Source organism: Pithys albifrons, chromosome 25, assembly GCF_047495875.1.
Source record: "Pithys albifrons albifrons isolate INPA30051 chromosome 25, PitAlb_v1, whole genome shotgun sequence".
NCBI classification, from domain to species: domain Eukaryota; kingdom Metazoa; phylum Chordata; class Aves; order Passeriformes; family Thamnophilidae; genus Pithys; species Pithys albifrons.
In genome coordinates, this window is record NC_092482.1 from 4,474,120 (window position 1) to 4,498,375 (window position 24,256).

Consider the following 24,256-nt stretch of genomic DNA (forward strand, 5'->3'; position numbering starts at 1 on the left):
CAGGTAAAAACAACCCAAGAAATCCATAAGTGAGTCAAGAAGGGCGAGGTTGGCACCTGCCTGAGCACAGCTCTGTGTGTTACAATTTAATAACAATATTCCAATAAATGCAATGGCACAAAGAGAAATTGGGTTTAACCCCCAAGCCCAGCAGTCTAACCCAGCCCCCTGGGGCACAAACACAGGGGGGTTTGGTGGCCCCTGTGCTGAGCCCCACGTGGTTCCTCCGAGTCCAAAGGCAAAGGAAGGGACAAACCTGTTGGTGCAGATGATGGCACAGTCTGGGCCAGAGTGGTGGCTCCTCCTGGCCAGGGGCTGCTCCTCCTCTGGATCCCATCAGTGGTCCCAGAGGTTCCCAACCCCCAAGATTGTCTCCCCTGAGGTTTGGGTGGGGCAGGGAGTTCCACCCTGGGGGATCTGACTCTGGCACTCAGGGGGGATTTTGGACTCGTTGCTGGCCCCTGAGCAGAGCTGAGCCCTCAGGTGGGTGTGGAGGTGCCAAGGAGTCCCTGCAGGGCAGTTCTCCCAGCTCCTCTGCCAGGCTTCTTTCCCAGCCAGCTCCCAGCCTGAGGGCTCAGCTGTGCCCTGGGCAGCTGCTGCCAATGGGCCCTTGGGAACAGTTGCTGGGCAATGGCCCAGAGGGTTTGGAATGCCCAGCTTTGGGCACACCCACACTGGGACAAACTGGGCCCACCTGCTCAACTGGGACAGTGGGTCATCCTGCCACATGGTTTAAAGGGGTGTGTGAGAGGCTGAGTGCAGGTGACCTGCACAGAGGACACATGCAGTGATCAGGTGTCTCCTGTGAAGTGAAGGCAATCTCAGCCGTTGTGTCTCTGCCTGTCACCTCCAGAAAGGGGGAATAGACCCTTTTGTTGTAATTTATCCTGAAAAACCTTCAAAACCTGCCTGTCTAGTGGCACAGTTGGTGAGGGAAGGCTCTGAGCCAGGCAGTGGAAGCTCATGTGGGTGGTTATGGTGGGATTTATTGGTAATACAGGACCCCACTATTGCCAGTGAAGTATCTAAATAACAACCCCCTCATCTCCTGCTGTGGGTTGTGGCATCAACATGTCCCTCCTGTTGGGAACAGTTGCTGGGCACTGGCCCAGAGGGTTTGGAATGCCCAGCTTTGGGCACACCCACACTGGGGTCTCAGCTGATGAACTGGGACACTCACAAAGTACAATTTTCTGCCAGGACAAAAGTCCCTACAGTGAAATCCTCCTCAATCTGTGCCTTCTAAATGTGTTCCCCAATTCCTGGAGTTGGGATGAGCAGAGGGAAGAGGTGAGAAGGGAGGGCAGAGGACCCAAAGGCACTGGAGCCTTTTGGCAAGTCTTTCAAAGCATCAATTTTTTTTTTTTTTCATTTCTCTTGGAACAAAAATCAATTCCACACTCTCCCTTTAGTTTGTAACTTTTTCCTTTAACAGAGGCACTATCTGGAGTGTTTTGGAAGGAAAACTACCATTAATAATTTTGTTAATTAGTCCATATTCAAGGGGAGCTAAACCCTTACAGAATTTGGATGCAGCTGCAAATGGATGCAGATGAGCTCACTGATTTCAGGAGGATTCCTGTCTATAGGAGGGAGAATTATTGCACTACTTGCCTGGAAAAAAATAAAAAAATCTATATTTTAGTTTCTTGAGAGTTTGTTGGAACTTTCTCATGATTGCTGGAAGCTTCTCTGGGCTCATCAACCTCCTCTGAGAAGGGCTAAAGGTCTCCAAAGCTGCAGGGAATGGGAACCAAAAGCAGAGGGCACTGGGACAGACAGGCCCCAAATCCTTCTTGGAAGAGGAGCCACCACACCCAAAGGCCTTGGAATGGACTAATCCAGGTCTGGTCTTAGGGAAGCACAAGGGGAATGGCTTCCCAGTGCCAGAGAGCAGGGTTGGGTGAGATATTGGGAAGGAATTCCTGGCTGGGAGGGTGGGCAGGCCCTGGCACAGGTGCCCAGAGAAGCTGTGGCTGCCCCAGCCCTGGGAGTGTCCCAGGCCAGGTTGGACAGGGCTTGGAGCACCCTGGGCTGGTGGGAGGTGTCCCTGCCCATGGCAAGGGTGGCACTGGGTGGGCTTTGAGGTCCCTTCCACCCCAATCCATCCTGTGATTTCATAATTCCATGATCCCTGTCCCGATGCAAAGTTCTCATGCTGGGGGTGGCATGAAGGAAGATGGACCTGCACTCAACATCTTCACAGTCCAGAATTTCACCTTCAAGGTCAATTTTTGATCCAGGCCAGGATCCCCTTGGCCTTCTTGGCCACCTGGGCACACTGGTGGCTCCTGTTGAGCTTCCTGTCCCTCAGTCCCCCCAGGTCCCTCTGCCTGGCTGCTCTCCAGCCACTCTGTGCCCAGCCTGGAGCGCTGCAGGGCTTGGGGTGGCCAAAGGGCAGGACCTGCACTTGGCCTTGTTGAACTCCATCCCATTGCAATCAGCCCATCCCTCCAGTCTCTCCAGAAAAAGTCTATTCCTTGGCTACTGGATTAGGCTTTCCAAAAAGCCACAGCTTGGAGCAAACAAAGCACATGGATTGCCCAGAGAGGCTGTGGAGTCTCCACAGCTGGAGATACTCCAGACCCATCTGGACTCAGCCCTGTGCCTCGTGCTCTGGGATGGCCCTACTGGAGCAGGGAGGTGGCACCAGCTGAGCCATTGTGGGCCCTGCCAGCCTGACCCCTTCTGGGATTAGGTGACATCCCATAACAAACCTTGCCCACTGTTTGAAGGGCAAACCCTCCCTTCCTTCTCCCAGGGCAGAGCATTCACCCCATGCCCTGGGACTTCCAGCTCTTCATCAGGAAGTTCAGCAGAACATGGAATGCTGTAACAAATGGGATGTTTATACTGGTTAATTGAAAACGTTTTTCCCTGGGGGCTCATTACAGTGTGAGCCATTAAATAACAATTAAGAGTTGTTTGAATATCCAAATGATTATGAATATCATTCCTGGGATTAAAAAAAAAGGATGCAGCACTCCTGGCTGGGCTCAGCCAGGTTCTTCCACTGCTGTTCTGTGCAGGGATGCAGAACCCAAAGACTTGTGCCCACTGTGCCCTGCTCAGCAAACCAAACCCACCCCACCACTCACAGCTGGCACCTCTGAGAGACCCAACTCCCTCCTAGACCCTCCCCCTGTCCAAATCCTTGAGGAGGAACTGCACCAATGGAAAACTTGGATTCTTTTGTCTGCTGGAACCAGCTGATGCTTCCAAGGAGAAGGTTTTGAGGAAACCACTTTGGGTACTGCGGAGACTTGTGGTTCTCTCAAGGCTCGTGGCTTTGCACCAGCATTGGTGGGACTGGACACTGGAGAGGAAATTCTGTCCTTGGCTTTGTGGCACTGCAGGTTGGGGTTGTTTCATTGTCCTGTTAAACAGTGGCCAGAGAGGAGATTGGCCATTTGACTTCTTTTCCTTCCAAAAATTCCTCTTGTCCCAGTGCACAGGTGATGTCTGTGTGGGCCAAGAGCTGCTGGCACAGGCAGTGGCTTGTTGGACACAGAAAATTTGGGTTCTTACCCCCCCTGGCACAGGCAGTGGCTTTTTGGACACAGAAAATTTGGGTTCTTACCCCCCTGGCACAGGTTGTGGTGTGTGAACCTGAAGGAAGTTTCATTTCCAGTTAAAAAGTTGCTATTCTTCATTCCCTCAGTGCTGAAAAACTGTTATTTCCTCCCATGTAAACCCTTCAATGCCTTTGTTGTAACCCATGAAATCTGAATTTTCCACCAGATAAGAGAACAAGAAGAGCCTCTTTCAGTTCAAGCTTCAGAGCAGAGCTGGGACTGGGGGATTTTTGAAGCAATCCTGATGTGGGTGTTGAAAATGGGACTAATTCTGGAGCCTGGGATGAAACAGCCTCATTAGGAGCTTCCCCCTCAGCAATTAATTACCAGATGAGGCTGCAGATTGAATTGATGTGTCAGAGAGCACTTTGCCCAGAGAAGCTGTGGCTGCCCCAGCCCTGGGAGTGTCCCAGGCCAGGCTGGACAGGGCTTGGAGCACCCTGGGCTGGTGGGAGGTGTCCCTGCCCGTGGCAGGGGTGGGATCCTTAAGTTTCCTTCCATCCCAAACCATTCTGGAATCCTGTGATTCCATGGAGTTGGAGGATGTTCTAGGCTGGGTTTAGAACCAGAGACCTGAGAGCCCCTTCCAGTGCCCAAAGGGGCTCCAGGAGAGCTGGAGAGGGACTGGGGACAAGGGATGGAGGAACAGGACAAGGGGAATGGGTTTACATGGACACAGGGCAGAGATAGATGGGATATTGGGAAGGAATTCCTGTCTGGGAGGGTGGGCAGGCCCTGGCACAGGTGCCCAGAGAAGCTGTGGCTGCCCCAGCCCTGGGAGTGTCCCAGGCCAGGTTGGACAGGGCTTGGAGCACCCTGGGCTGGTGGGAGGTGTCCCTGCCCATGGCAGGGGTGGGATCCTTAAGTTTCCCTCCATTCCAAACCATTCTGGAATCCTGTGATTCCATGGAGTTGTTGGAGGATGTTCTAGGCTGGGTTTAGAGCCAGAGACCTGAGAGCCCCTTCCAGTGCCCAAAGGGGCTCCAGGAGAGCTGGAGAGGGACAAGGGATGGAGGGACAGGACACAGGGAATGGCTTCCCACTGCCAGAGGGCAGGGACAGATGGGATATTGGGAAGGAATTCCTGGCTGGGAGGGTGGGCAGGCCCTGGCACAGGTGCCCAGAGAAGCTGTGGCTGCTCCATCCCTGGGAGTGTCCAAGGTCCAAGAATGGGGCAACGACCACCAAAGTTTGAACAGGAGCAAAAATATCTACAATGCACCAAAAAAAGGGAAATAATACAGGTCCTTTTTTACCATTTAAAGTTTGAGATGTAACTTATGAAACTGGGAGGTATTTGTTAATTGAGAAAAATCCACTCTTCTTAAATGAGGAACGTGCATGGATCAAACCCTCTGGGTGCTCTGCCAACAAGTGCCACGTGGACTTTGTCTCCATCCTGCTGTGGCTCTGGGGCATTGCTGAGCACAGAGTGGGGAGGGCAAGTTCCAAAAGCCAACTGGAGTTAAGCTTGAGGACCACTGGTCAGGATTTGCCCAGAGAGGGGGTGGATTCTCCATCCCTGGAGGTGTTTAAGATGAGACTGGACGTGGCACTGAGTGCCCTGGGCTGGTGATCACAGTGGGGTTGGATGAAGTGGTGGATTCTTCATCCCTGGAGGTGTTTAAGATGAGACTGGACGTGGCACTGAGTGCCATGATCTGGTGATCACAATGGGGTTGGGTCAAGGGTTGGACTTGATGATCTCAGAGGTCTCTTCCAACCCAGCTGATTCTGTGATTCCAGTGCCATGTCCCTTCCCACACACGTGGAGGGGCAGGTGGGCACAATGCCCACACTGAGGTGGCACTTGTGGCTCTGGAGGTCGAGAGTGAAGACCCTGAGAGGATTCACTGCCCACACAGTTCATACAAGTCAAGGAGTCAGTCCCAGACAGGACACACCATGTCCCCCCACCCCAAGAAGAGGCTGAGGAACTTCTCTTGGAGTTTTCTAGAAAGGAGAAGGAATGACTTTCAACTTTGGGAAGCTTTCCCTCAATTGCAACCTGCCTTTCTATTTGTGTTCTCTGCTGACGACTGTAATTCTCTTTTCTTCCCTTTCTGTGAAGGGATAATTTGAGGGTTGAGTTGTAGAAAGCCACAAGTGACATGTTAAAGATGTAAACAGCTCTGGGGAGGGTGTTGCAAGTTAATTTTGCAGGAGGTGATGGTGCTGTGCATCAATACAGAGAAAATCTGGGGTGGGTGTGTCTTTGAGGATGGATTTTTTAATGAGTCCTATGAGGAGCAGCTGAGGGAGCTGGGGGTGCTCTGCCTGGAGAAAAGGAGGCTCAGGGGGGACCTTCTCACTCTCTGCAACTCCCTGATGGATCCAAGGAGGGGATTTGGGCTGTGCTGCAGGAACAGGGACAGGAGGAGAGGGTCTGTGTTGGGTCCAGTCCTGTTTAACATCTTTATTGATGATTTAGATGAGGGGATTGAGTCCATCAGCAGCAAATTTGCTGCTGACACCAAGTTGGGAGGGAGTGTCGAGCTGCTGGAAGGCAGGAGGGCTCTGCAGAGGGATCTGGAGAGACTGGAGAGATGGGCTGATTGCAATGGGATGGAGTTCACCAAGGCCAAGTGCAGGTCCTGCCCTTTGGCCACCCCAAGCCCTGCAGCGCTCCAGGCTGGGCACAGAGTGGCTGGAGAGCAGCCAGGCAGAGGGACCTGGGGGGACTGAGGGACAGGAAGCTCAACAGGAGCCACCAGTGTGCCCAGGTGGCCAAGAAGGCCAAGGGGACCCTGGCCTGGATCCAAACTAGCATGGCCAGCAGGCCCAGGGCAGTGACCCTTCCCCTGGACTCTGCCTTGGGGAGGCCACACCTTGAGTGTTGTGTTCAGTTCTGGGCCCCTCAGTTGAGGCAAGAGATTGAGGGGCTGGAGCGGGGCCAGAGAAGAGCAACGAGGCTGGAGAAGGGACTGGATGTGGCTCTGAGTGTCCTCTGAAACACCTCCAGGGACAGAGAATCCACCATGTCTTGATCCAACCCCACTGTGATCACCAGCCCAGGGCACAGAGTGCCAGAGTGATCCCAGTGGGGTTGGATCAAGGGTTGGACTTGGTGATCTCAGAGGTCTCTTCCAACCCAACTGAGAAGAGCAACGAGGCTGGAGAAGGGAGTGGAGCACAAGTGCTATGGGGAGAGGCTGAGGGAGCTGGGGGTGTTCAGCCTGGAGAAGAGGAGGCTCAGAGGTGACCTCAGCACTGTCTGGAACTGCCTGAAGGGAAGTTGTGGCCAGGTGGGGGTTGGTCTCTTCTCCCAGGCACTCAGCAATAGGACAAGGGGGCACGATGGGCTCAAGCTCTGCCAGGGGAAATTGAAGTTGGAGATGAGAAAGAAATTCTTTGCAGAGAGAGTGCTCAGGGATTGGAATGGGCTGCCCAGAGAGGGGGTGGATTCCCCATCCCTGGAGGTTTTTCAGCTGAGCTTGGCCGTGGCACTGAGTGCCATGATCTGGTAAAGGGACTGGAGTTGGACCAAGGGTTGGACTTGATGATCTTTGAGGCCTTTTCCAACCCAATCCATTCTGTGATTCTGTGGATGTGGCACTGAGTGAGAATCCACCACATCTTGATCCAACCTCACTGTGATCACCAGCCCAGGGCACTGAGTGCCCTGGGCTGGTGATCACAGTGGGGTTGGATCAAGGGTTGGACTGGATGATCTCAGAGGTCTCTCCCACCCCAACTGATTCTATGAATCTGTGATTCTATGAATGAGGTTGCCCAGGGCAAAGCAAATAACATTTATAACTCAAACTATGGCCCTGCTTTGGGGTTTCTATCAGTTGGTTAAAACTTGGCTGTAACAATGCCAAGGTCATGGGTTCAATCCCCTGTGTGGGCCATTGACTGAAGAGTTGGACTCGATGATCCTTGTGGGTCCCTCCAACTCAGAATAGTCTGGAATTCTGTGAAAGGATTTTTTGGGGAGCCACAAATACTCCTATTCCATGTCACAAGAACCCAGGATCTGTTCCTGCTGCTGGAAATCTGGGCACAGGCAGCCCCTGTGCCAGGAAAAGCCCAGGAGTGCCCCCCAAACCCTCCTCTCAGTGCAGGGCTGTGGGTTTTCATCCATCCTACAATCCCACACAGCCCTTGGGGTGCTCAGCTTCCCACTTGAATCCCTCCCTGCCTCCTGGAATTCCCTTTCAGCTTCAGATACCTCCAAAGCAATGGACTTGTCTAAGGGGCAACTGAGCTCCAAACTCAGGTTGTGCCCTTCTGGATGCCCCCCTGACCCCTGAGAACCACCATTCCTGCTCTGTGTTCCCATTGATCCCATGAATAAATGATTGGGAGGGAGGAAGTGCTAACCAGAGTTTCCTTAAGGGCATAAATGCCCAGCTAAATATTTAAAGCCCCCATAAATAATTGAAGCATCAGCTTCTCCTCACCAGAAGGAGGTTGGGGTTATGGTTTCCTTTCCCCCTGAATGATCTCCTGCCTCCTTGGTGGAGAGAACTCACCTGGGACCCACAAATTATTCATAAGTTTGGGCTGCTGGGTTTACTTTTACACCCCAAACTGGTTGTGTCACTCCTGCAGGTGGAGCAGCAAAGCAGTTTAGGGTTTCTCTGCCACATTGTGGGCTCACACCTGGTCCAAAGAATCCAAACCTTCTGCTGAAATCTTCATTTCTTGGTGGAGTTTAGGAAAAGATGGGGAACTGGGAGCTTTAAGAGTCACTGAGCTCCTTAATTATTCATCAATAAACCTTGTCAAAGTTAAAGGGAATACCAAGAAGTGAAATAATGACATTGCTGCAGGGTCAGGGACACCTCAGAAGCCTTGAGAGAAGGTCAGGGCTGGGGAGACCCAGAAGGGAAAAGGCTCATTTTGGCTGTGAGGAAGGGCTGGCACACAGGGCAGGGCTCAGCAGGGCATGGAGAAGGATCATCTGGGCCCCAGTTTTGGTGGCACCTCCCATCTGAGCCACCAGTGGGCAGGAGCTCTGCCAGCCAGGGCTGTTCCTGAGCTCTGTGAGGAGGAGCAGCTCCTTCTGAGGAGCCAAACCCTGAAGTGTCAGCAGTGCAGGTGACTCCAGCCCTTCCAGGCGAGTCCAGGAGGGTCCAGGGGGTTTTCAAGGGGGTCCAGGGGGCTCTGGGGGAACTCCAGGAGGGTATAAGTGGGGTCCAGAGGGTTCCAGAGGGTTTTGGGAAGTCCAGGGGGTTTCAAGGGGGTCCAGGGGGCTCTGGGGAGACTCCAGGAGGGTATAAGTGGGGTCCAGAGGGGTCCAGAGGGTTTTGGGAAGTCCAGGGGGTTTCAAGGGGGTCCAAAGGGCCTTCATGAGAGTCCAGGAAGGTCCAGGGGGGCTTCAGGGGGCTCCGAGGGGGGTCCAAGGAAGATCCAGAAGAGTCCAGGGGGTTTCAAGGGGGTCCAAGGGGGCTTCATGAGGGTCCAAGAAGGTCCAGGGGGGCTTCAGGAGCATCCAAGGGGGTTCCAAGGAAGATCCAGGAGGGTCCAGGGGGTTTCAAGGGGGTCCAAGGGGACTTCATGAGGGTCCAGGAAGGTCCAGGGGGGCTTCAGGGGGGTCCGAGGGGGGTCCAAGGAAGATCCAGAAGAGTCCAGGGGGTTTCAAGGGGGTCCAAGGGGGCTTCACAAGGGTCCAGGAAGGTCAAAGGGGCTTCAGGGCGGTCTGAGGGGGGTCCAAAGAAGATCCAGGAGGGTCCAGGGGGGATTGAGGGAGGTCCAGGCTGTTCCAGGGCATTCCAAAGGGGTCCCACTGGGGTCCATGGGGAATCAGGAGGGTTCTGGGTGTTTCAGGACAGTTCAGAGGGATACAGGAGGATTCAGGGGCTTTTAAGGAGGTCCAAGGGGTTCCAGGAGGGTTTGGGGTGGTCCAGAATGATGCAGGGGTGTCCCAGGGGGCTCCAGGAGGGTTTGAAGGGGTCCAGAAGTTTCCAAGGAAGGTCCAAGGGGGTCCAGAACGGTTCAAGGGGGGTCCAAGAATGTCGAGGGGGTGCCAGGGGTGCTTGCAAGGGCTCCAGAGGGTTCCAGGGAGGTCCAGCAGTGCCTCAGATGGTCCAGGTGGGTCCAGTAGGGTCCAAGACAGTCCACAGGAGTCCTAGGAGGGTCCAGGGAGGTCCAGGGGGCCTTTAGGGAGGTCCAGGATGGTCCAGGGCATTCCAAACGGGTCCCACTGGGGTCCATGGGGGATCAGGAGGGTTCTGGGTGTTTCAGGACAGTTCCCTGAGTCAACCATGAGCTTTTGGAGCCACATCCCCCTGAGCAAGGCAGAACAAAGGTTTAAAACCAGGAGAAGCATCTGAGGGCTTTGGGCAAGGGCTGGTCTTTGACTTCTTGCTTCATTTATCCAAGGAGGTGGTTTGGTTTTGCACTTCAGCATTTCCTGAATGGACTTTGGGTTTTCAGCAGCAGAACCACAGGAAGCTCCTCGAGAACCTTTTTGTCCCATCAGTCTGAAGGGGTTTTTTTGGAGGTTTTGTGAGGAAAAGGCTTTGCTAAGGAGCCATCCAGGAGAAATGTCCTCTGCTAAAGACAGCAGGATATTTAATGTTTTGCTGTAACACCCCCAGAGAGGCCAAAACTGTGACCTTGGTGAGACCCTTCCCTTGCAACTTGTATAAACCCTGCAGAGAAAAGAGGAATTTGGGTAAATACATGGAGTGAACCTGAGGGTGTTTGTGGTGACAGAGCTCAGGGGGCTGTGGCTGAGGAACCACTTGGTTTGTAAGACACCTCTGCACGTGGCTGATGAGTTTGGAATGCAGAGATGGAAACAGTTGGGTGTCTAATGAGTGCCCTTGTCAGGCACTAACGAGGCCACGCTGGGCATTCCACACTGAAATTGTATTTACAGGGAGTTCCTCTGGTGCTGCAACTGGAATTAAAACCAACTGCCCTGGCTGGGTTGGGAGGGAGTTAATTTTCTTCCCAGCAGCTGAATTTTTGATTTAGCCTGAAAATGATAATTATACATTCATCTAAAATATTAAATATATAATAAACATATCAAGGTTCAATAATAATTTAATGAGAATATAGAAATGTTTCTCATTATGAAAATAATGGGTATGAAAAAAAAGTACGAAAATAAAACTATGAGAATAATGTTTATAACACACTGAGGGTTCAGTTGTGCTCAAGTGGTGCCTCCTCTGAGCCGAGGAGTGTTCAGTGTCCTGTGCCCTGACAGTGAGGAGATGACACAAAAGTGGGACCAACCACCATGGCCACGAGTGTCACATCATGGCCAGCAGGCCCAGGGCAGTGACCCTTCCCCTGGACTCTGCCTTGGGGAGGCCACACCTTGAGTGTTGTGTTCAGTTCTGGGCCCCTCAGTTGAGGCAAGAGATTGAGGGGCTGGAGCGGGGCCAGAGAAGAGCAACGAGGCTGGAGAAGGGACTGGATGTGGCTCTGAGTGTCCTCTGAAACACCTCCAGGGACAGAGAATCCAACATGTCTTGATCCAACCCCACTGTGATCACCAGCCCAGGGCACAGAGTGCCAGAGTGATCCCAGTGGGGTTGGATCAAGGGTTGGACTTGGTGATCTCTGAGGTCTCTTTCAACCCAACTGAGAAGAGCAACGAGGCTGGAGAAGGGAGTGGAGCACAAGTGCTGTGGGGAGAGGCTGAGGGAGCTGGGGGTGTTCAGCCTGGAGAAGAGGAGGCTCAGAGGTGACCTCAGCACTGTCTGGAACTGCCTGAAGGGAAGTTGTGGCCAGGTGGGGGTTGGTCTCTTCTCCCAGGCACTCAGCAATAGGACAAGGGGGCACGATGGGCTCAAACTCTGCCAGGGGAAATTGAAGTTGGAGATCAGAAAGAAATTCTTTGCAGAGAGAGTGCTCAGGCATTGGAATGGGCTGCCAGAGAGGGGGTGGATTCCCCATCCCTGGAGGTTTTTAAACGCAGATTGGACGTGGCACTGAGTGCCATGATCTGGTAAAGGGACTGGAGTTGGACCAAGGGTTGGACTTGATGATCTGGGAGGTCTTTTCCAACCCAATCCAATCCATTCTGTGATTCTGTGGATGTGGCACTGAGTGAGAATCCACCATGTCTTGATCCAACCCCACTGTGATCACCAGCCCAGGGCACGGAGTGATCACAGTGGGGTTGGATCAAAGGTTGGACTTGATGGTCTCAGAGGTCTTTTCCAACCCCATCCATTCTAGGATTCTGTGATTTTAATTCCTGGGAATTTTGCCCATTCACCACCCAGGGCCTGGATGCCCCTCAAGGGCTGCACAGCCTCAAGGCTCTCTCAGTTCCAGCCCCAGGGCAAACTCCTCTCCCCTCTGGGACTCAGTGCCATGGGAAATACTCTGCCCTGGGTGAAGCCTTTGCTGTTCTCTCTGCTCTTTTCCCTCCTCATTAAGCACAACCCATCCATGAAGCACCAGCAGGTTGGAAAAGACAAAATGACTGGGAAGGAACTGGATGTTGGAGGGAGAAGCCACGAGGAAGCCTTGGAGAGGTGAAGGGTGGAACTCCCTCAGTAGCACTTTCCTCCTTGAACAGCATCTTCTGCTGCCTCATTTTTGCTCCTGGTCACTCCACTTCTCCTTGTGGATTCTCCAAATGCTTCTCCAAGAGCTTCTGTAGGACAACCTTCCCTCCCTCTCCTGCTGGAAGACACCTCTGCTCTCCCTGAGGCTCTGAGAAGGAACATAATCCAGTGTTAATTTGCCTGGAAATGATTCCCATCAACACAAAAATGTCCTTCACTCTGGGCATTTCCCTCTTTAGGTTTCTCCTCCTGCTCCAGAAGAAAATTGAAATAGTTTTATGTCTCCTTGGAAAATTTTCTTGGTTTTCTGAGACTTCACAAATCACAAAGTGGATGCATTTTATGGCCCAACAATCTGTGTCCTGGTGGTTTTGAATAAACCTGGAAATATGGATGTGACTGACTTTGCACGATGAGTTTTCAGTTGGGGAACTCAAGCAATTAATTGGAATAATTTGCTCTTTCACCAAAATGAAACCCCTCGAGTTTATCGTGGCATCGACTGGTATTGGCCTGTTTGGGGAAGTTCTTTCTCTGAAATGCCTAAATCTGATTTGTTGGGGCTTGTTTTGTTTTGTTTTTTACTTGAAATTAATTTATTCTAAAGGTCAAAATTTCCTGAGGAATATAAATGAGATAATCCCCTGAACTCCAATCCATTTGCTGCTTCTGAGAACAACAGAAAAGCTGATGGGAAATATCTGACCCAAAATGCTGAAAATGTTGCCTTGATAACCTGAAGGAAGTTCAATTTCCAGTTAAAAAGTTGACACAAATCGTGTTCTTCTTCATCCCCTCAGTGCTGAAAACTCCCATGTAAACCCTTCAGTGCCTTTGTTGTAACCCATGAAATCTGAATTTTCCACCAGATAAGAGAACAAGAAGAGCCTCTTTCAGTTCAAGCTTCAGAGCAGAGCTGGGACTGGGGGATTTTTGAAGCAATCCTGATGTGGGAGTTAAAAATGGGACTAATTCTGGAGCCTGGGATGAAACAGCCTCATTAGGAGCTTCCCCCTCAGCAATTAATTACCAGATGAGGCTGCAGATTGAATTGATGTGTCAGAGAGCACTTTGCCCAGAGGAGCTGTGGCTGCTCCAGCCCTGGGAGTGTCCCAGGACAGGTTGGACAGGGCTTGGAGCACCCTGGGCTGGTGGGAGGTGTCCCTGCCCATGGCAGGGGGTGGAATCCTTAAGTTTCCCTCCATCCCAAACCATTCTGGAATCCTGTGATTCCATGGAGTTGTTGGAGGATGTTCTAGGCTGGGTTTAGAGCCAGAGACCTGAGAGCCCCTTCCAGTGCCCAAAGGGGCTCCAGGAGAGCTGGAGAGGGACTGGGGACAAGGGATGGAGGGACAGGACACAGGGAATGGCTTCCCACTGCCAGAGGGCAGGGACAGATGGGATATTGGGAAGGAATTCCTGTCTGGGAGGGTGGGCAGGCCCTGGCACAGGTGCCCAGAGAAGCTGTGGCTGCCCCAGCCCTGGGAGTGTCCCAGGCCAGGTTGGACAGGGCTTGGAGCACCTTGGGCTGGTGGGAGGTGTCCCTGACCATGGCAAGGGTGGCACTGGGTGGGCTTTGAGGTCCTTCCCACTCAAACCATCCTGTGATTCTGTGATTTTATGAACTGATTTAAAGTCAACGCTGGAAAATACCAAACATTCCGTATAAAATCCAAAGGCAGTTCATGGACAGTGTCTGTGTGACATGGAGTGTGTTCCCAAGGACACCCTCAGAGGTCCTGTTGGTCCTGGGAGAGATGATCAGGAAGGAAAAGGCAAAGGCTGTGCAGGGGAGGGGTTCACTTTGGAGGCTGAGACACCTTTGAAAAGTGGAACTCAGAGTCACAAGGACCATCCAGTCCAACCCTCAGCCCTGCACAGACCCATCCCCAAGAGTAACCCCCTGTGCTCCAGAGAATCATCCAAACCCTCCTGGAGCTCTGGCAGCCTTGGGGCTGTGCCCACTGCCCTGGGGAGCCTGGTCAGTGCCCACCACCCTGTGGGGGAAGAGCCTTTCCCTGAGATCCCACCTGTCCCTGCCCTGGCACAGCTCCAGCCCTTCCCTGGGTGCTGTCCCTGCCCTGGCACAGCTCCAGCCCTTCCCTGGGTCCTGTCCCTGCCCTGGCACAGCTCCAGCCCTTCCCTGGGTACTGTCCCTGCCCTGGCACAGCTCCAGCCCTTCCCTGGGTACTGTCCCTGCCCTGGCACAGCTCCAGCCCTTCCCTGTGCCCTGTCCCTGCCCTGGCACAGCTCCAGCCCTTCCCTGGGTACTGTCCCTGCCCTGGCACAGCTCCAGCCGTTCCCTGGGTGCTGTCCCTGCCCCTGGCACAGCTCCAGCCCTTCCCTGTGCCCTGTCCCTGCCCTGGCACAGCTCCAGCCCTGCCCTGGGTCCTGTCCCTGCCCTGGCACAGTTCCAGCCCTTCCCTGGGTGCTGTCCCTGCCCTGGCACAGCTCCAGCCCTGCCCTGGGTCCTGTCCCTGCCCTGGCACAGCTCCAGCCCTTCCCTGGGTGCTGTCCCTGCCCTGGCACAGCTCCAGCCATTCCCTGGGTGCTGTCCCTGGTCCCCACACAGCAGAGATCAGTTCCTGCCCCTCCTCTGCCCCTCCCCAGGAAGTTGTACCTGCACTGAGGTCTCCCCTCAGTCTCCTCTTCTCCAGATGAACACAACAAGTGGCATCAGCTGCTCCTCATGTGGCCCCTCCAGGCCCTTCCCCATCTTCATGTCCCTCCTTTGGACACTCTCTAACGTGTTCCTTCCATGGTGTCCCCCCAAACTGCCCCACCATTGCAGGGGGTGGACAATCCCCTCCCTCAGTGCAGGGTGTGATGCCCCCCCAGGACAGGGTGGGCACCCCTGGCTGGAGGGCACTGCTGGCTCTGAAACCCCTGTGAGAGGGAGGGGTTCCATGGGCAGTTTGGGCCACCTGAGTGCTGCTGTTCACCTGGCAAAGAACCCTCAGCACCTCTCTGGCAGCTCCCCCAGCTTGGCCCAGTTCACTCCACCTCATCCCCTGCCCAGGTGCCCCTGGACAACCTTCAGTGGGCACTGGGAGGGAGCAACACTGCCCACTGTCCCTGCCCTGCCTTCATTTCAGTGTCTGCCCCACCCCTGTGTCTCCTCTGAGCTGGTGGTTTCTGATGCTTTTCTTTCTGGCCAAACTTTCCTTTTCTCCTTCAGACACATTTCCTTAAAGCACCGAAGGGAAACCCAGAGCAGCAAATGGAGGCAGCATTTCTTTTGAAATATTTGGGTTAGCTGCAGAAATAAATGTGCACTCACCTCTGGGTGACCCACCAGGAGGAGCTGCAGGAGAGCTGGACGTGGTTTATGGAGAGTGGCAGCGACCTGCAGTCCCCAGCCTGGTGGGGAGGGACCTTCCATTAGTCACTGCCCTGGGGCTCCCCTCCTGCCCTCAGCCCTCATCCCTCCCCTTCTTTAGGGATTGCAGGGGGTGGGGAAGGAGGAGAGAAAGGAGATTTTTAGCTGCATAAACAGAGAAATCTGATGGAGGAATAAATTGCCAGGAATGCTTTGGGAACCCAAGACAAAGCTGGATCTCTGCCCGTGGAAGGAGCTGCAGGACAGCTCAGGTGACATGGGCATGATTCCTACAGAAGGAAGAATGATGGAATTATGGTCACTTCCCATGAGCTCAGAGGCAGGAGATGAGATCTAAAGGAAAGCAGATCCAGGGAGGAGGAAACTAAGGGAAGGACTCAGCATTTTTCATTTGGTGGCGACTCTGAGCACAAATCATCTCAATTTAGGGGCTTCACTAACAGGCAGCTGGAGGAAATACAACATTTCTGCTCATTTCTTGTCTCCTGGCTGTGATTGCAGCCAAAGGAAAGTGGGGTGGAGGAGGAAAACTGGATGTCAGGAATGGTCAGACTGTGCAGGGACCCAACCAAAACAGGCAGCACTAAATAGGACATGGGAGGTGAGAGGAATCAATTCCAGGCTGGATGAAACCAATCCATGAGCACCACGAGAGGCCATGGCAGAACCTTCCAGAGATGAGCCCCAAAATGCTGCCTGGGAGGGGGAGGTGGGTGGGGGGGCTCACACAGAGCAAGGAGAGCTCAGGGGAGAAGCACCTCAGCCTCTCACTGGGTTTGTCCTTGCAGGAGAACGTGTGTGGATCCCTTGGAGATCTCCAGGGGGTTTCCATCCTCTCTGCTCCTCATCCCTTGTGGAATTTCCTCAGGAGAAGCTGCTCTGGCCTGAGGTGCTTCTCCCCTGAGCTCTCCTTCCAGAGATGAGCCCCAAAATGCTGCCTGGGAGGAGGAGGTGGGTGGTGGGGCTCACACAGAGCAAGGAGAGCTCAGGGGAGAAGCACCTCAGGCCAGAGCAGCTTCTCCTGAGGAAATTCCACAAGGGATGAGGAGCAGAGAGGATGGAAACCCCCTGGAGAGCTCCAAGGGATCCACACACGTTCTCCTGCAAGGACAAACCCAGTGAGGGGCTCCCAGCCTGGCACTGCACCCTCAGTGCCACACTGAGGTTATTTTTCCACTGTTGGCACCAAACTTCTGCCAGGTTTTGATTAAAACCAGACCCTTTTCCTTTCCCCAATTTCCCAGGAGAAGCTGCAAAGGGCTGGAGAACAACATTCCATGGGGAAAGAGGGGCTGAAATGGGTCATTTGCAGAAGTCACCCCAACCTGGGACCTTTTGAAAAGGTTTTGTGTTTGAAAGAGGACACAGGGGGTTCAACTTGACCTGAAGATCCAGCAAATATTCAACAAATGACTATTTGTTGAGCAGATGAAAGGCAGGAAGAAGATGAGTAGCAGCCAACCTGGGTTAGAAAAGCATAAATCATGTCAAAGAAATTGAATTTCCTCCCAAAGCAGAGCCAAGGCTTTTGGAGAGCAGAAAAGGAGATGTCATGGGAGCCAATGTGCTTAAGTGCAGGGGATATGACATTTTGATAAGCATGTTAGAGAAATCAGGTCTAAATAAAATTCCAGCAGGGTGGGACAGAGCAGGGGGGAGAATTAATTGAGTCAGGAGTCATCAGGGATTGTCCTGTGCCCAGTTCTGCCCAGCTCCACCATCAACCATCTGAACCCTGGGCTTGGGGGGGGGGGGGGGGGGGGGGGGGTATTTGTTGCACTTTCAGAAGGTTGGGAAGGACAGAGGGTGTGAGAGTGAGAAAGGGTGTGCTGGGGAATGGGGTCAGAGCTCAACCAAACTGCAGCTCCAGGGAAGCAAAACAGCCAGAACTGCTCAGGGAAAGGTGGATTTGGGAATGCAGAGTTGGGATAGGAGGGGGAGTTTACACCTGGTATCTGTGCAGAGAAAAAATCAAGAGGGATGGAGAACAGTCCCTCAGTCAGACAAAAAACAGCTTTAAAGGGATTGGAGAATCCTTTTAAAGTTCATGTCAGTATTGAGAGGAGTTCAGGGAACCCAAATCGACCTTCTCAGAGGCTGAAAAGGCCTTGAAAAAATCCTGGACCGAGAATTCAGGAGGTGCTGAACACTGGAATGGGAATGCTGTGCATGGACACCAGGCAGAGCTTGAGTCTCATGGGGAGGGAGGACAATGGGAAGGACAGCAGGGCTGGGGACACCTGGAAGTGACAGCAGGAGTGGGGACACCTGACAGTGACAACAGGACTGGGGACAGCTGGCTGTGATAACAGGAGTGGGGACACCTGGCAGTGACAACAGGACTGAGGACACCTGGCTGTGATAACAGGGCTGGGACACCTGGCAGTGACAGCAGGACTGGGGACACCTGGCAGTGACAACAGGAGTGGGGACACCTGGCAGTGATAACAGGAGTGGGAACACCTGGCAGTAACAACAGGACTGGGGACACCTGGCAGTGACAGCAGGACTGGGGACACCTGGCAGTGACCACAGAAGTGGAGACTCCTGGCAGTGACAACAGGATTGGCAACACCTGGCAGTGACACCTGGACTGAGGACAACTTGGCTGTGACAACAGGACTGGAGACACCTGGCAGTGACCACAGGGCTGGGGACACTTGGCAGTGACAACAGCACTGGGGACATTGGGCTGTGATAACAGGAGTGGGGACACCTGGCAGTGACCACAGGACTGGGGACAGCTGGCTGTGATAACAGGACTGGGGACACCTGGCAGTGACACCAGGACTGAGGACACCTGGCAGTGACAACAGGGATGGGGACACCTGGCTGTGACCACAGGATTGGTGACACCTGGAAGTGACCACAGGAGTGGGGACACCTGGCAGTAACAGGAGTGGGGACACCTGGCAGTGACACCAGGGATGGGGACACATGGCTGTGACACCAGGGATGGGGACACCTGGCAGTGATAACAGGACTGGGGACACCTGGCAGTGACAACAGGAGTGGGGACACCTGGCAGTGACCACAGGAGTGGGGACACCCGACTGTGACCACAGGGCTGGGAACACCTGGCTGTGACAACAGGAGTGGGGACACCTGGCTGTGATAACAGGACTGGGGACACCTGGCAGTGACACCAGGGATGGGGACACCTGGCAGTGACACCTGGACTGGGGACACCTGGCAGTGGCCACAGGAGTGGGGACACCTGGCAGTGGCTATCAGGCCCAGAGAATCTGAAGAGATTTTTACAGAGTAATGGAATGGTTTGGGTGGGAAGGGACCTCAAAGCCCACCCAGTGCCACCCATGCCATGGGCAGGGACACCTCCCACCAGCCCAGGCTGCTCCAAGCCCTGTCCAGCCTGGCCTGGGACACTCCCAGGGCTGGGTCAGCCCAACTTGTTTAGCTTTTTGTGTCCTTCATGGAGAATCTCCCTCTTTTCCACTCTGCTGCTGCTCCACAGGACAATCTGGAGCCAAAAGGAACTGCAGCAACACTCAGTTGAGATACCTGAGGAACCTTCCTGAGCTGAGGAGTTGTGGGCACCAAAATGGATCACTTAATGAATGTTCTCCTCATTAACACAGCAAACTGGCAGTGCCCTGAGTGCCTTTGTGCCAGGGCCAGGCCAGGGGAGTTGGCAGGAGCTGCCAACACACCACACACATCTCTGCAAGCTCCTCCTGGGACTTGTTTCCATCCGTTTCTGTGACATCCATCCCAGTTGTCTGCAAAGAGGAGCAATTACGTTAATTATTATGTGGAGCTGTGCTTTATTTTGCCATTGATTTGAGGGACTTGGAGAGGGCAGGAATTCCAATGTGAGAACGACTAAAAAAAAGGCAAAATGTTTATAGAAGTCCATAAAACTCCTTTTATGCACTCCCTTCCACAAGGAGCTGGAGATGGGGTTTTAATAAGCATTTAAAATGATGTATTCCCATCTATGGAAGTTCTCTCATCGTAGGGAAAGTGCTTTTAAATGGCTCTGGTAATTAAGGATTTATTTATTGTCATTCAATTAATGCCAGTGGTCTGTCATGGGGAGGGTTTGGAAGGGAGAGCCTGATCTTTGCTCCTCAGGGTGGGGAGAGTGGTGGGGCAGGACCTGCTGGAGAAGGGTGTGCATTCAGTCCATGGAATCATTGAGGTTGGAAAAGCCCTTTGAGATCATTGAGTCCAACCTTCAACTCAATCCCACCATGCCCAACAAAGTGCCAAGTCTACTTGTTTTTTGGACACCTCCAGGGGTGGGGACTCCAAACATCCCTGGGCAGCCCCTTCCGATGCCTCAGAGATCATTGAGTCCAACAGTCAACCAGCATCATGGTCACCACCAACCAGCACCAAGGTCACTACCAGCCAGCACCAAGGTCACCACCAACCAGCACTATGGTCACCACCAACCAGCACCAAGGTCACCACCAACCAGCACCGTGGTCACCACCAACCAGCACCAAGGTCACCACCAACCAGCACCGTGGTCACCAGCACCAAGGTCACCACCAACCAGCACTATGGTCACCACCAACCAGCACCAAGGTCACCACCAACCAGCACCAAGGTCACCACCAACCAGCACCATGGTCACCACCAACCAGCACCATGGTCACCAGCACCATGGTCACCACCAACCAGCATCATGGTCACCACCAACCAGCACCGTGGTCACCACCAACCAGCACCGTGGTCACCACCAACCAGCACCAAGGTCACCACCAACCAGCACCGTGGTCACCACCAACCAGCACCAAGGTCACCACCAACCAGTACCAAGGTCACCACCAACCAGCACCATGGTCACCACCAACCATCACCATGGTCACCACCAACCAGCACCATGGTCACCACCAACCAGCACCACCAACCAGCACCAAGGTCACCACCAACCAGCACCAAGGTCACCACCAACCAGCACCATGGTCACCACCAACCAGCACCAAGGTCACCACCAACCAGCACCGTGGTCACCACCAACCAGCACCGGGGTCACCACCAACCAGCACCATGGTCATCACCAACCAGCACCAAGGTCACCACCAACCAGCACCATGGTCACCACCAACCAGCACCATGGTCACCACCAACCAGCACAAAGGTCACCACCAACCAGCATCATGGTCACCACCAACCAGCACAAAGGTCACCACCAACCAGCACCAAGGTCACCAGCACCATGGTCACCACCAACCAGCACCAAGGTCACCACCAACCAGCACCATGGTCACCAGCACCATGGTCACCACCAACCAGCACCAAGGTCACCACCAACCAGCACCGTGGTCACCACCAACCAGCACCAAGGTCACCACCAACCAGCACCACCAACCAGCACCAAGGTCACCACCAACCAGCACCATGGTCACCACCAACCAGCACCACCAACCAGCACCAAGGTCACCACCAACCAGCATCATGGTCACCACCAACCAGTACCAAGGTCACCACCAACCAGCACCGTGGTCACCACCAACCAGCACAAAGGTCACCACCAACCAGCACCATGATCACCACCAACCAGCACCATGGTCACCACCAACCAGCACCATGGTCACCACCAACCAGCACCAAGGTCACCACCAACCAGCACCATGGTCACCACCAACCAGCACCATGGTCACCACCAACCAGCACCATGGTCACCACCAACCGTGTCCTCAAGGGCCACAGCCACATCTTGTTTGAACACCTGTAGGGATGGGACTCCACCACTGCCCTGGGCAGCCTGGGACAAAGATGGACAACCCTTTCCATGAAGAATTTTCTCAATGTCCACCTTGTCCCTGCCCTGGCCCAGCCTGAGGCCGTTCCCTCTCCTCCTGTCCCTGTTCCTGGAGCAGATCCCAAATCCCTTCCTTGGATCCATCAGGGATTGCAGAGCCAGAAGGTCCCCCCTGAGCCTCCTTTTCTCCAGGCTGAGCCCTCCCAGCTCCCCCAGCCCCTTCCCAGTTCCATTCCCTTCCCTTCTCCAGCCCCTCAATGTCTTGCTGTGAGTGGCTCAGAACTGACCCCAGGATTAGGAGGGGCAGGTCCTGTCTGACCAACCTGATCTCTTTCTACGATCAGGTGACCCACCTGGTGGATGAGGGGAAGGCTGTGGGTGGGTCTGTCTGGACTTCAGCAAGGCCTTTGACACTGTCTCCCATAAGATACTCCTGAAAAAGCTGGTAGCCCATGGCTTGGACAGGTGTACCCTCTCCTGGATTAGGAGCTGGCTGGAGGGTCGGGCCCAGAGAGTGCTGGTGAATGAAGCTGCATCCAGCTGGTCACCAGTGGTGTCCCCCAGGGGTCTGTGCTGGGTCCAGTCCTGTTTAACACCTTTATTGATGATTTAGATGAGGGGATTGAGTCCATCAGCAGCAAATTTGCTGCTGCCACCAAGTTGGGAGGGAGTGTCGAGCTGCTGGAAGGCAGGAGGGCTCTGCAGAGGGATCTGGAGAGACTGGAGAGATGGGCTGATTGCAATGGGATGGAGTTCAACAAGGCCAAGTGCAGGTCCTGCCCTTTGGCCACCCCAAGCCCTGCAGCGCTCCAGGCTGGGCCCAGAGTGGCTGGAGAGCAGCCAGGCAGAGGGACCTGGGGGGACTGAGGGACAGGAAGCTCAACAGGAGCCACCAGTGTGCCCAGGTGGCCAAGAAGGCCAAGGGGATCCTGGCCTGGATCCAAAGTAGCGTGGCCAGCAGGCCCAGGGCAGTGACCCTTCCCCTGGACTCTGCCTTGGGGAGGCCACACCTTGAGTGTTGTGTTCAGTTCTGGGCCCCTCAGTTGAGGCAAGAGATTGAGGGGCTGGAGCGGGGCCAGAGAAGAGCAACGAGGCTGGAGAAGGGACTGGATGTAGCTCTGAGTGTCCTCTGAAACACCTCCAGGGACAGAGAATCCAACATGTCTTGATCCAACCCCACTGTGATCACCAGCCCAGGGCACAGAGTGCCAGAGTGATCCCAGTGGGGTTGGATCAAGGGTTGGACTTGGTGATCTCAGAGGTCTCTTCCAACCCAAGTGAGAAGAGCAACGAGGCTGGAGAAGGGACTGGAGCACAAGTGCTGTGGGGAGAGGCTGAGGGAGCTGGGGGTGTTCAGCCTGGAGAAGAGGAGGCTCAGAGGTGACCTCAGCACTGTCTGGAACTGCCTGAAGGGAAGTTGTGGCCAGCTGGGGGTTGGTCTCTTCTCCCAGGCACTCAGCAATAGGACAAGGGGGCACGATGGGCTCAAGCTCTGCCAGGGGAAATTGAAGGTGGAGATGAGAAAGAAATTCTTTGCAGAGAGAGTGCTCAGGGATTGGAATGGGCTGCCCAGAGAGGGGGTGGATTCTCCATCCCTGGAGGTTTTTCAGCTGAGCTTGGCCGTGGCACTGAGTGCCATGATCTGGTAAAGGGACTGGAGTTGGCCTAAGGGTTGGACTTGATGATCTTGGAGGGCTTTTCCAACCCAATCCATTCTGTGATTCTGTGATTTGAGTTTTGGCCTCATCTTCTCTTCAGCAAAGAGAAACCAACCCTTCTTTGGGGGGCAATCCCTGACTCTGCTCCCAGCTCTGTGCCTGGCCCTGCTGTTGTCTGTCCTGAAACCCTCAGATGATGAGTATTCGAATTTAATCAGACCTAAACCCAACAGCATTTCCCAAACTTTGCATCAGATTCTGTCTCTGGAGGGTCCTGGATTCAGACCCCTGGATTAGATTCAGATATTAAGGTGGTTGTTGCCATTTATTTAGAAGGTCTGGGAGAGCTCTCTGGAGGTAATTTAATCTAATCTGTTTTACTTCAAATTCAGATTTATAGCAGCAGTTAAGGATATTAATTGATATTTAGTCTTTTAAGAGATCTTAAAATTGAGACTTAGTGGTTGAGTTCATTCCCAGGCAGGGAGTGGGAGAGGACATGCTGGGAACATCCCTGAGGAATCCAGAGCAGGGATTGACTTTCCAGCTCTGCTTCCACTGGGAAGGACAATGAATTTGTCTCGTTGTGTTCTGCAGTCCCAACATAAGCACAATAAACACCAGGGAGGTCCCAGAGCTGGGGCTTGAGGGAGGAGGATGAGGATCTTCTTGGGCAGGTTAATTTTGGCTGTTCACGTTCTTACAACTCTTTACTGTGTGTGAGCATTTCCTCTGGTGGGTTCTGTTTATTTGAGAATTCCTACTGGTCCATAAAATCCTCAGGAGAAATATCTTCAGGAGCTTGGGAGTCCAATCAGTCCAGACCTCTCCTAGGACAGGGAATTCCATCCCGTGGAGAAGCAGATGGGAAGAGCTGAGCTGCCCAAATCCTTCCCTGGCATCAGGGGCTGATCCTCAGCTGCCATTCCAGCTCTGGAATTCCATCTCCCAGGGAATGACAGCAGGGATAACGCCCGCAGGGCACACAGGGAATGGGCACAGTGCCCTCACTGAACCCGGGCAGGGCTGCCCGGGGGGGTTCTCGCCATTCTCTCTCCTCCCGTCCTGCCGGAGTTCCCAAGAAACCTTTTCATCCTTGCCAGTCCTTCCCCGAGCAAATGGCACCATCTGGAGTTGGCAAGGGAAGTGCAGGGCGGGATCCACCCGGGGCTGGGTTTGGAGGAGACAGAATAAAGCAGATGGAAAAACCTGCGTGGGAAAAAAAACAAAAAACAAAATAAAAAAACCCCCAACCAAACAAAAAACCCAAAAGAAACAAACAAAAAAAACACCAAAAAACAAACAAAAAACAAACAAAAAAACAACAAAAAAAACCAAAAAACCCCCAACCAAACAAAAAAACCCCAAAAGAAACAAACAAAAAAAAACCCCAAAAAACAAGCAAAAAACCTCCAACCAAACAAAAAACCCAAAACAAACAAACAAAAAAACCACCAAAAAAACAA

The 24,256-nt window shown here is 53.5% G+C and overlaps 1 protein-coding gene and 1 long non-coding RNA gene across 3 annotated transcripts in view; both read left to right on the forward strand.

Annotated features, from left to right (window-relative positions):
• The window catches only part of LOC139682897 (acid-sensing ion channel 2), a 507,095-nt gene that overhangs the window by 152,793 nt on the left and 330,046 nt on the right, over nt 1-24,256 (forward strand). The gene's annotated exons all lie outside the window — the stretch shown is intronic.
• Nucleotides 8,560-12,457, forward strand: LOC139682876 (uncharacterized). Its single transcript, XR_011699688.1, has 2 exons — nt 8,560-8,621; nt 11,928-12,457. It is a non-coding gene; the product is annotated as an uncharacterized lncRNA (long non-coding RNA).